This window comes from Schistocerca cancellata, chromosome 1 (genome assembly GCF_023864275.1).
Source record: "Schistocerca cancellata isolate TAMUIC-IGC-003103 chromosome 1, iqSchCanc2.1, whole genome shotgun sequence".
In the NCBI taxonomy this organism is placed as follows: Eukaryota; Metazoa; Arthropoda; class Insecta; order Orthoptera; family Acrididae; genus Schistocerca; species Schistocerca cancellata.
The window spans coordinates 1,031,902,208-1,031,914,854 of record NC_064626.1 but is presented as its reverse complement, the minus strand read 5'-3'; the positions used below and the strand labels follow the sequence as shown (position 1 = coordinate 1,031,914,854).

The 12,647-nt window shown below is 43.2% G+C and overlaps 1 pseudogene; it reads left to right on the top strand.

Moving 5' to 3' along the window:
* Positions 1-11,792: 11,792 nt before the first annotated feature.
* LOC126098619 (5S ribosomal RNA) lies at positions 11,793-11,910 on the top strand (annotated as a pseudogene).
* Positions 11,911-12,647: the final 737 nt, after the last annotated feature.

Genomic DNA, 12,647 nt, shown 5'->3' with positions numbered 1-12,647 from the left:
TTGCACTTCCTGTCGATCTCATTTTTGAGACGTTTGCATTCCTTTTTGCCTGCTTCATTTACTGCATTTTTATATTTTCTCCTTTCATCAATTAAATTCAATATTTCTTCTGTTACCCAAGGATTTCTACTAGCCCTCGTCTTTTTACCTACTTGATCCTCTGCTGCCTTCACTACTTCATCACTCAAAGCTACTCATTCTTCTTCTACTGTATTTCTTTCCCCCATTCCTGTCAATTGTACCCTTATGCTCTCCCTGAAACTCTGTACAACCTCTGGTTCTTTCAGTTGATCCAGGTCCCATCTCCTTAAGTTCCCACCTTTTTGCAGTTTCTTCAGTTTTAATCTACAGGTCATAACCAATAGATTGTGGTGAGAGTCCACATCTGCCCCTGGAAATGTCTTACAATTTCAAACCTGGTTCCTAAATCTCTGTCTTACCATTATATAATCTATCTGATACCTTTTAGTATCTCCAGGGTTCTTCCATGTATATAACCTATGACTATTAAATTTTCGTCTCCCTTCACTACCTGAATAATTTCTTTTATCTCATCATACATTTCATCAATTTCTTTATCATCTGCAGAGCTAGTTGGCATATAAATTTGTACTGCTGTAGTAGGCATGGGCTTCGTGTCTGTCTTGGCCACAATAATGCGTTCACTATGCTGTTGGTAGTAGCTTACCCGCACTCCTATTTTTTTATTCATTATTAAACCTACTCCTGCATTTCCCCTATTTGATTTTGTATTTATAACCCTGTATTCACCTGGCCAAAAGTCTTGTTCCTCCTGCCACCGAACTTCACTAATTCCCACTATATCTAACTTCAACTTATCCATTTCCCTTTTTAAATTTTCTAACCTACCTGCCCGATTAAGGGATCTGACATTTCACGCTCCGATCCGTAGAACGCCAGTTTTCTTTCTCCTGATAACGATAACCCCAAATCTTATCACCTCTAAAGAGTCAAACTGCGATAAGAAACCTTAATGATTGGACCATTCCTTCTCTGCATGTGCGTCCTTCAATGCGACACACGTTTCCCAACGGTTAGCGGCGTGGCAGCGGACTTTGTTGTAGAAGGCTTCCTTTTGGCTGTTCAGAGGATGTTTCACCTCGTGAACAGCCTCGTCGTCACTCTGGAAATGCGTTGTCTAGTATCAGCGCGGGAAGGACTACTGCCACATGGCGACACATACAACTTGCTGACATGAGGGAAGTTTCCAACCGATTTCTCATACACAAACAGCAGTTGGCCGGTGTTGCCTGGTGAAACGTTGTTGTGATGCCTCGGGAAAGGAGGAGAAATGCGTACTACCACGTTTCCGACTTCGATAAAGGTCGGATTATAGCCTATCGCGATTGCGATTTATCGTATCGTGACATTGCTGCTCGCGTTTGTCGAGAGCCAATGACTGTTAGCAGAATATGGACTCGGTGAGTTAAGGAGGGTAATACGGAACGCCGTGCTGGATCCCAACAGCCTCGTATCACTAGCAGTCGAGTTGATTTATTCGCGTGGCTGTAACGGATCGTGCAGCTAAGTCTCGATCCCTGAGTCAACAGATGGGGACGTTTGCAAGACAACAACCATCTGCACGAACAGTTCAACGACGTTTGCAGCAGCATGGGCTATCAGCTCGGAGACCACGGCTGCGGTTACCCTTGACGCTGCATCACAGATAGGAGCGCCTGCGTTGGTGTACTCAACGCCGAACCTGCTTGCACGAATGGCAAAACGTCGTTTTTTCGGATGAAACCAGGTTCTGTTTACAGCATCATGATGGTCGCATCCGTGTTTGGCGACATCACGGCGAGCGCACAATGGAAGCGTGTATTCGTCATCGCCATACTGGCGTATCACCCGGCGTGATGGTATGGGGTGCCATTGGTTACACGTCTCGGACACCTCTTGTTCGCGTTGACGTCACTTTGAACAGTGGGCGCTACAATTCAGATGTGTTACGACCCGTGTCTCTACCCTTCATTAGATCCCTGCGAAACCTTACATTTCAGCAGGATAATGCACGACCGCATGTTGCAGATCCTGTATGGGCCTTTCTGGATACAGAAAATGTTCGACTGCTGCCCTTGCCAGCACATTCTCCAGATCTCTCACCAATTGAAAAGGTCTGGTCAATGATGGCCGAGCAACTGGCTCGTCACAATACGCCAGTCACTAATCTTGATGAACTGTGGTACCGTGTTGAGGCTGTATGGGCAGCTGTACCTGTACACGCCATCCAAGCTCTGTTTGACTCAATGCCCAGGCATATCAAGGTCGTTATTATGGCCAGAGGTACTGGGTACTGATTTCTCAGGATATATGCACCCATATTGCGTGAAAATGTAATCACATGTCAGTTCTAGTATAATATACTTGTCCAATGAATACCCGTTTATCATCTGCATTTGTTCTTGGTGTAGCAATTTTAATCGCCAGTAGTGTACCTACTCATGAGTCCTAATTTCTGTTATTTTCGTAGTCCTTACGTTGGCGGCAGCCGAATCGTTCTGCAGTCAGCTTCAAATGCTGGCCTTCTCAATTTTCTCAATAGTGTTCTTCGAAAAGAACATCCTTTTTTCGTACTTTTCCATTGGATTCGTATTTGAGTGCCCGAAGTATCTCCATAACACTTGCGTGTTGTTTGAGCCTACTGGTAACAAATTTAGAAACCCGCTTCTGGACTGCTTCGATGTCTTTCTTGAATCCGACCTAGTGCGGATCCCAAACACTCGAGCAGTACTCAACAGCAGGTCGCACTATTGTCCTATAAGCGATCTCCTATACGGCTCAACCACATTTTCCTAAAATTCTCCCAATAAACCGAAATCGACCATTCTCCTTCCCAACTATAATCCTTACACGCTCGATCTATTTCATTTCGCTTTGCAACATTACGCCTAGCTATTTAATCGACGTGACTGTATAGAAGGTATCGACCGTTTTGTCTCACAGTGGGATAAATATATCAATCGTTATGGCGATTACTTTCGAAATGATAAGCAATTTACTTACTTGTTTCTAACTGTCTCGTTTTCTTTTGACTGACCCTTATGATAATCATTGGTATGAGAAATGAGAAAGCTTCAAAATTGAGTGCTACAGCGTACTTCAGCTAGTAATAGCAAATACAGTTTTCAAAAAACATAAGAGAAGGAGACTCGGGAAGATTCTACCTGACTTACTTCATGATTAGACACAGACTGCGATACCAGATACTGCTTCGTAAGGCGTTCCAGCAGCAGATGTAGACTCAGATCACAATTTAGTAATGATGAAATTATTAGGCTGAAGTTTAAGAGAATCGCGTGAAAGATTCATTGTGGAAAGAAGAGGGGTACTGATGTTCTGAGGAAGGTGAGGTGCATATGACGCTGCTTCTGTACTGTAACAACGAATACCACAACCGCCACCTTTGCTGGAGACGAATGGACATCACTACAAAGGGTATCGTTGAAGTTAGACAAACAAGAATAGGTATACAAGGAAGTTAACTGCGAAGAAACATTGTGTGACAGAAGACAGATTTAATTCATCGACGAAAGAAGGCATTACAAATATGTTCAAGTAAAGACAGAAATGTAGCAATAGAAATCACTTAGAATGAAACAAATAGGAAGTGCAGGGAAGCCAAGGTAAGATGCCTTCACAAAAAATGCGAAGAAACAGAAGATGTAATGATCGTCGGGAGGACTCATTTAGCATTCTCAAACGTCAAAAAACCTTTGGTGGAATTAAAAGCAAAGCGTCATCATTATGTGCAAAAGTCACTAGATACTGTTTTCCGAAATTGTTTCGCCGAAGAAGACGACATACATATTCCAAAATTCGAATCAAGAGCTTCTGCCAACATGAGTCCCTTGGACGTAAATATCCTCGGTATATCGAAGTAACTCAAATCACTTAAAGACAAGTCTTCTGGCCCAGACTGTATACCAGTTAGATTTCTTTCAGAATATACTGATATAATAACTCCATACTTAGCGATCATATACAACTGATCGCTCGACGAAAGATCCGTACCTAACGACTGGTATGTCCCACGAATCCCACCAATACTCAAGAAGCGAAATTGCAGTAGATCTTCAGTACGCTTTTGGAACAAATACTGAGTTCGAACATTATGCAGTACCTCGAAGAAAGCGATCTCTTGATACATAGTCAGTACGGATCGGAGAATATCGTTCTTGTGAAACTCAACTAGCTCTTTTTTCTCGTGAAGTAATGAATGCTATCGACAGGGCATCTCAAATTTACTCCGTATTTCTAGACGTTCAGAAGGTTTTTGATACCGTTCCTCACAAGCGGCTTCTAATCAAACTGCATGCCTATGGAGTATTATCTTAGTTGTGCGACTAGACTCGTGAGTTCCAGTCAGAATGATCCCAGTCCGTAGTAACTGGCAGAAAGTCATCGAGTAAAACAGAAGTGATATCTGAAGTTATATCCGGCGTTCCGCAAGGAAGTGCTACAGGCCCCGTGCTCTTTCCAGTCTATATAAATGAGCAGCCATCTTACATCGTCTGCAGATGATACTGTAATACATCATCTAGTAAAGTCATCAGAAGACCAGAACAAATTGCAAAATGATTTTAGACAAGATACCTGAATGGCGCGCTAAAAAGGCAACTGACTGTAAATAATGAAAACTATGAGGTTATACACATGAATTCTAAAAGGACTCCGTTAAATTTCTGTTACACGATAAATCTCACAAATCTAAAGGCTGTCTATTTAACTAAATCCCTAATGAGAACAATTACGAACAACTCAAATTGAAACGATAACACAGATGTTGTTGTGGGCGAGGAGAACCAAACACTGCGTTTTATTGGCAGAACATTTAGAAGATGCAACAGATCTACACTACGCTTGCCTACACTGCGATTGTTAACGTTCTGCTTGAGTACTGCTACGCTGTATGGGATTTTTAGCAATGGTTTCCGTTGTTGCGATATCTTTTCACGAAATTTCAGTCACCAACTTCCTCCTCTGAACGTCAAAATATTTTGTTGACGTCCACCTAGATAGGGAGAAATGAAAATCGTAATTAACGTAAATCAGAGCTTGCACGGAAAGATTTAAAAGGTAGTGTTTCCCGCGTGCTGTTCGAGACTGGAATGGTAGAGAAATAGTGTGAAAGTGGTTCGATGAACTCTCTATTAGGCGCCTATGTGTGAATTGCAGAGTAGTCATTTAGAGGTAAATGTGGGAGTGGAATTCGACTGTTGAACGCAAAGGAGAGAGCAGTTAGGTGAAACTACGACACTGAACGTCTCTACAGGGGGAAGGAACCGACGGCACCAAATAAAAATAAGTTGGAGACGATGTGGAAGACACAAGGAATTCAGGGTCAGTGTTTTTAACAGAGCTTTGGAAGCCTTGCTATCAAATAACGTGGAAGACATAGATAACATGCTCACGAATAGACGAGCAGCAGACTTGACTGATTGACCGTTAAAGTGACTCACTTTCATGTGCAAAAACAGCGTGAGAAAAGTACAGCCTTGAGAAGGGATTAATTAAGAACATAGCGAAAATGTCATTAGAACTGCGTCAATTTTTTGAAATCATAGCATCCACTTGTCCCCTCCGTGTAGAACCTCATATTGAATGAATTCTCTCAGCCTAGCTGCAGTCGCAGTGTTATGGATGAAACAACAGCCCGTGCTGCAGATGAAGGTAAGCAGAAAAGGCACATGTTCGTAAATCATAAATTCCTTGTGCAGTATTGAATGGGTCTTAATTTGAAGCCGATAACTCTAACTGAAAGTAGTCCTACTTGGTAATAGGTGGTCCACAAACCTAAAATTAATATTGAAAAATATGGTGTGCGACAGGGCTCAGTATTGGGTCATCTTCCGTTTCTGATTGATGCGAATGTTATTCATTATCGTTCTCTAAGTTCCAAAATAGTTCTATATAAAGATGACACATTTATTATGCGTCAAAAGGAACAGTTTAATGAATTAGACAGCTACTGCAATAGTGTGACAAATAAAATTATTCAGTACTTTAATGATAGTTGCTTAAAAGTAAGCGAAAGTAAGACATGACTAGTGGAGTTGAAGATCAGCAGATACAATGATGAAATTAAATTTTAAAGAAATGGGGAAATGTTGATTAAAAAGAGTTTTGTGTAAAAGTCATTTTTTAACTAATGAAAGCCATCAGAACTGGGACACTGACGTTCGTTCTTCAGCACAGTGCACACTGATTTTTACGTTAGGCTCATATGTATCCAGCTGACTAAAGAGTTAATATGGTGGAAAAGTGTGTATACAATCCGAAGTCGCGTTGTTTGCAACAATAACGCGAATCGTTTTTCGTTGTTTCATCGCTGATCAACGCAAAGCTGTAACAAATAAAGTGACTTAAGCGAAGTACCCTCTTTACACTTTCGTTTAGTTCACCCATTTGGAATAACGATATAACAAGAGTAGCTCCATCCAGTAACTGAAAACAAGAAACAAGCACCAATCTAACAGGGAAAGGTAGGTCTTTTGGAACCGTTGCTGATCACAGTCCAGTGCGAATCTCCTGAGGATTCCCATTCACATGTCCTACCATATCAGATTTTGGGGCACTTGGGTTCGTTTAGAGAGGGTGCTTAGAGCGTCCATAACGATATTCGATGTTGAGTCTCATCTATATCTAGTCCATTCTCAGCAAACCACTGCGAAACGCATGGCAGAGGGAATACTTATGCAGATTCTTTCAGACTGTACTTCACTACAGATAACTGCATCATCTGCAAAAATCCTGAGATTGATATTAATATTTTTCGGAAGGTCATAAATATACAACATGAAAAGCTAGGCTCCCTACACTCTTCCCCAGGGCACACACCAATTTCCTTCTACACCTGACGATGACTCTCTGTCCAAGATAACATTCTGTGTCTTCCCTTCCAAAACGTTCCTAATCCAGTCACAAATGTCTCCTGATACCTCAAATTATTGTACTTTCGGCAATAAGTGTAGGTGTGGTACTGAGCCAAATGCTTTCCGGAAAGCAAGAAATACTGCAGTTACCTGACAACCTCGATCCAAAGCTTTCAGAATGTTACGTGAAATAACAGCGAGTTGGGTCGTTGGGTTTTCATAATCCATGTTGGTTGTCATGGAGGAGATCATTCTGTTCAAGATGCCTCATTCTAAGATTCCACAACGAATCGATGTCATTCTGTCCAAAGATACCTCATTCTAAGATTCTATAACAATTCGATGTCAAAGATACTGGGTCGTAGTTTTGTAGATCTCTTCGACTACCCTTCTTGTAGATGGATGTTACCTGTGCATTCTTCCAACTACTGGGCATTGTTTTGTTCGAGGGATCTACGAGAGATTACAGTAGAAGAGAGGCCCACTCAGCCGCAAATTCAATGTACTATCTGATAGGGATTCCCCTCGGGCCCTAGAGCTTTGTTCATTTTTAAGGATTTGAGCTGGAGGACCAGGGTTGAAGTCTCCGTCTAGCTATCGAGATTTAAGCTTCCCACTGTTTCGATTAAGGCAAATTATCAGATGGTTCTTAGAATACGTTGCAGTTGTTTTCCTCCAATTCTGTTACCAGCCGAGCTTGTGTTCCATCCCTAATGACCCCACTGTCGACGGAACATGAGGCCTTGCAGTGGAGCAGAGGACAGATGCCTGGGCACCACGCCCCTGGTCACCACTTGTCCATCTCCCCCCCCCCCCCCCTCCTGCCCACTCCACCCCTTTGGGCACAGAGGCCAGTGCCGACCGACGGACAAGGGAAATGCCTCTCCCCCAAGAGCATCCACGCAACCACTATCGTACGTTGTTCTGTGCTGCTTAGAGGAGTAGAAGAGGCCCTTTATCAGATGAAGGATGAGAGGACAGTTGGATGCCCCAAAGGGGCGTGAGACGTCCTTGTGAAAAGGACAGTATGAAGTTAGTTAAGGCAAAGAACGGTTAGTTCTTTATAAGAAAGAGGGCATCCTTGCCACACCAGTCGTTGTACCAGGATGGGCGGTGTAAGACGACCATTGTACAGGATCCCAGGTGTCGCGCCACCGAGTAGGCTCATTATGACCACCACAAAGCTGTCTGGGAATTCCACATTCCGCACACCGCTGTCAGATAGGAGTGATCAACCCTGTCAAAGGCCTGACTGAATTCAAGCGGAGCCAGGACCCTGTGATGCACTGCATCTGTGCAAGTGTAATCATGTCACGGTATCGACATAAGGCAGTTCAGACCTACAACCACTTCTACAGCTACATAGTACTCCGCAAGCCACCACTGTTGCGATCTCCTCCTGAGAAGCCTAATTGTCTGGCACCACGTATCAGGTGACCGAAAGCCGGATAAAGATCTTCATATCACAGTTAAGGAGACATTGAGGGCGACAGTCACTGACGGAGGTTCCACCATTTGGTTTATGGACAGGAACGAGCAATCCTTCGAGGAAGACACCAGAAAGCTGTACTTCAGGGCACATCGAGTCGTTGCATACGTCCGTCCAGGCTGGCGTCAGTAACTGGCAGTAGGTCGAGTAAAACTCTAACGGGAGGCCGTCGGGTCCTGGCAACATGTGAGGCGCGCCGGTCAGTATGACTGCAGTGACTTCCTCTTCAGTCATGTCGTCAAGTAATGCCATCTGCGTGTCTCACGGTAGTGTGCTATACATAAGACGAGATATTTCCTCAATCGCGTGTGGGAGATGATGGTGGTCAGCGAACAGTTGACTATAGTGAGCGTGGAGAGCATTTCCGATCGCACATTGTTTTGTGATACAGCGACTGTCGGCTAAAATTACAGCACGGATCAGCGCCCGTCGCCGACGCCAGTGTTGATTGGATGACGCTATCTGAAACGTCAGATTGGGTGACCATTGAAAATACTGTTGTATACCTGACTACTGCAAATATTATGCGAGTATTTGTTTTCTATTCCCGCACACAACGCCACTGTGGAACGCGTATAATCGCTATATCGGCCAGTGGATTGATGAAAGAAATCGACTGCCGCCAGGGACTCTGGAATCACTCTTACAATGTCAGCTTAACTACAAGCTGACCTGCATAGAGTTGTATAAGTAAAAGGGGAAAAAGACTTGCTGAAAAAGGTGAAATTTTCCTAAAAATATGGTGTACCAAGCACTTTTGCTGAAAGTTCCATGTAATTGTGATCAAAATAAAAATTAATTATATTAAATAAATGTTTTACTTCATTTATACACCGACATCTCATAGTGTACCGACGAGGTCCCAGTTCCATATGGCAAGTCAAGTCTATGTTCCTTTCTACAAAATAATGAGAGCATTTTTGCTATGCGTATTCGGTTTTCGATCTCTCCTTCTCAAAGCGTTCACCCAGAAAGCTTTTCGAGTTGGGTTGATAGGACATCTGAAACGGATTGACAGAAATAAAAGTACCACAGTAAAAGTACTTAGTGCAACTAAAATTCATGTATATAATACAAAATATCACTAGAATTACGAATGAAATGTGATTCCTTTACACTTTATACTGTAATTAGAACGATTAGTACTCCTGTAAATGACACCGGGGTGCAATTTTTTGATCAAAACACTTTAACTAGAAGGTAACGTTTGGGGCAACCGACATGGCGGACGTCGTCTCCATGTTTGTGAAGTCGTGACAACTCCCCTCATTATACCTCCGTGGTTGTATCTCAAAGAGTTTGAGAAGGTCACAATACCTGGAGAGGAAATCTTTTTGACCTTAAAAATTCATAGTTTTTTCCTTATTTTCTATCACAGAAAACACTATTAACTCTCTTAGACTCATTTATTTGGCCTCCAAGATTAGTGTAAATATACACAACTACAGGGTGCTACGGTAGCTGTGCCGTATAAAACTGAATCTGCATATATTCAGCAAGCCATCATGAGTCTACTTTCGTGCACAGAATACGATAAACTATTGTTGTGATGTCTGTATATATGAGTTGGTCAGTTTTGAGTCGTGTCATGCCACAATACTAAATTTTGTAGGTGACACAAAAAATTATTATATACCAGAGAATTAGTGATCATCGACTCAATATTTATATTAGTTGTAGATAGATTACTTTGGCACTTAAAAGGCAAGCCTAGGTGACGATTATCTTCAAAGAAAAGTATCTTTATTATTAAAATGATTATGGATGTGATACATTTTTAAGCCGACGGTCTAAAATTATATCCTTTGACGATTAAATCTGACTTGTACCCAACAAAACCATCAATAGCTTAAGAGACAAAGTAGTAAAATATTTGGAAAATACATTTTTATTCATAGATTAATATTGCTAAAGTGATACTGAATATGAAAAGTCTGAATAGGAAACAATTAAAAACGGAAAAAAAATTAAAAAAAAACTTTGACTAATCTTCATCGGAAGCGATGAGGCAGAAAACAGTTTTTAAGACATAGCGGATTGCACACGGTGGCGCGCATGGCATTCTGTGAAACCAAACAATGTTCTAGGAAGCACTCCGTTTAGCTGTTTTGATTACGTTAAAAATGTTGGACGGAGAATTAGATTCCACAACAGCTGAGAAATGCCTCGTAGACAGAGAACAAAACTACGAAGAATTCAATAAAGGAATTCGGCATAGCATACAAGAGCGACTTCTTTTTATGCCTTCTTCTGATCCGCGATACAACAGTGTTGTTGCTGTTATGGAAAGCAGAGCGAATTATAAACAAATGGAGCCATCCCTCCATATTCGAATGCCTGGTGACACATTTTCCAAAGAGAAGATGGTAATTACCATAGCATTATCGGGCTGCGATCAGTCACATAATGCTACAATTGGCTAAACGAGAGGTTTTACGGAATCACGGTAAATTACGTGAAGGAGTTTATGAGAATCCTGTAATAAAACTCTGTACTCCATATTCTAGGGGGCTGGGGGTGAGAGGGCAAGTGATCCCTCTTTCCCCTTCCCCCAACCCTCCCACCTGCGGACGCCAATGTAAGCAACGTAGGATATCAATTTTAAGTTAAAAAGAAGAAGGACACACACAGAGAGACCATAGGTTTCCACTTTCCAATGGAATAAGTAGAATTTATTGCCTTCTTTCAGATCTCGGCAAGTCTTTCTCGTTGTTATCAAATGCTACTTCCACCTAGGTGATGTGGCCACCTAGCATGCGCTCGCTCATCAACGTCAATGGTCGGTGTGCCGGCCAACCTGACTGTGGTTGTTAGGCGCTCCCACCTCAAAGTTACACAGTTCGTAAACGGTTAGCAACCTTTCGCACACTTTCAAACGAATAACACAAATGGCTGGCACATACATTCCGTGCCAGGGTATAACGGGGTGGCGACAGTAAGGTCATCTGGCCACCCCTAAAATTAAGCATGCCAAATCTGTTCAGAACCATGCCGACCCATCGCAGATGTGGGACAGAGGCACAAGAAAAAGAAGAAATTGCTAACATTTGTATAAAACTTTTGTTGCTCTTTTGAAATGAGCTATAATTGCATAAACCCTTTATTTGAACACAGACACTGCAATATCGTATTCATTCACCGACACTGGGCAGGAGACTGTCAAGTAAAATGTCTCACACGCTCGGGAATATACATAATGGATGTACGAGAACAGGTTGCAAACACATGGTTGACGACATACCGAAGTGAGTCGGGCCGGGAGTCATGCACGGATAGCCGAATGGGCAGTTCAGCTCGCGCAGCCGTGAGGCGCGGACGAGCGCTGCGTCCCGCCTGTTGTGGAGCTCGAGTGCGCTTTGTTTAGCTCTCGCCGCTGTTTAGTGTATTTGAGTCCCTATTACGAGTGAGCGAGCAACGGCCTTGCCGCAGTGGATACACCGGTTCCCGTCAGATCACCGAAGTTAAGCGCTGTCGGGCGTGGCCGGCGCTTGGATGGGTGACCATCCAGGCCGCCATGCGCTGTTGCCATTTTTCGGGGTGCAATCAGCCTCGTGATGCCAATTGAGGAGCTACTCGCCCGAATAGTAGCGACTCCGGTCACAGAAAACCATCATAACGACTGGGAGAGTGGCGTGCTGACCACATGCCCCTTCTATCCGCATCCTCAATGAGGATGACACGGCGGTCGGATGGTCCCGATGGGCCACTTATGGCCTGAAGACGGAGTGCTTTTTTTTATGAGTGAGCCATGGAACACTCTTACCGCCGGAAAACCATCAAGATCGCATTTCACGCCGAATATGCTCAACTAGGACCTTACGAAATTGTGAACTTTATATGTGATGATCTTCACTTGGATCCGCAAGATGTCATTGGCATTCACTTTTCCATCACTGGGAACGTTGCATTTGTCAAGATGCGCACCGAAGAACTCTGTACCGAAATTGTGGGCCGACACGCGCGAAACCTCAAGTTTAAGCACCCTGTAATGATTGATCACTCGGGTTTCGGCCTGCGTACGATCAGGGTTTCCGAACTCCTATTCGAGGTCCCGCCGGACGTCGTCATGTCGGCTTTTAAGCCGTATGACAGTGTACTCAGTCACTTCGTCGAAAAACGGAAAACGTTTGAGACCCACCTTTGAGACCTATCCTGTACACTGCCTGTCAAGTGAAAATTGAATTGATGAGGCATGTGCCGTCTTACCTGGTTATAGGAGGATGCAGTGCCATCATTATGTATAATGGAGAGCCCCGTACCTACGC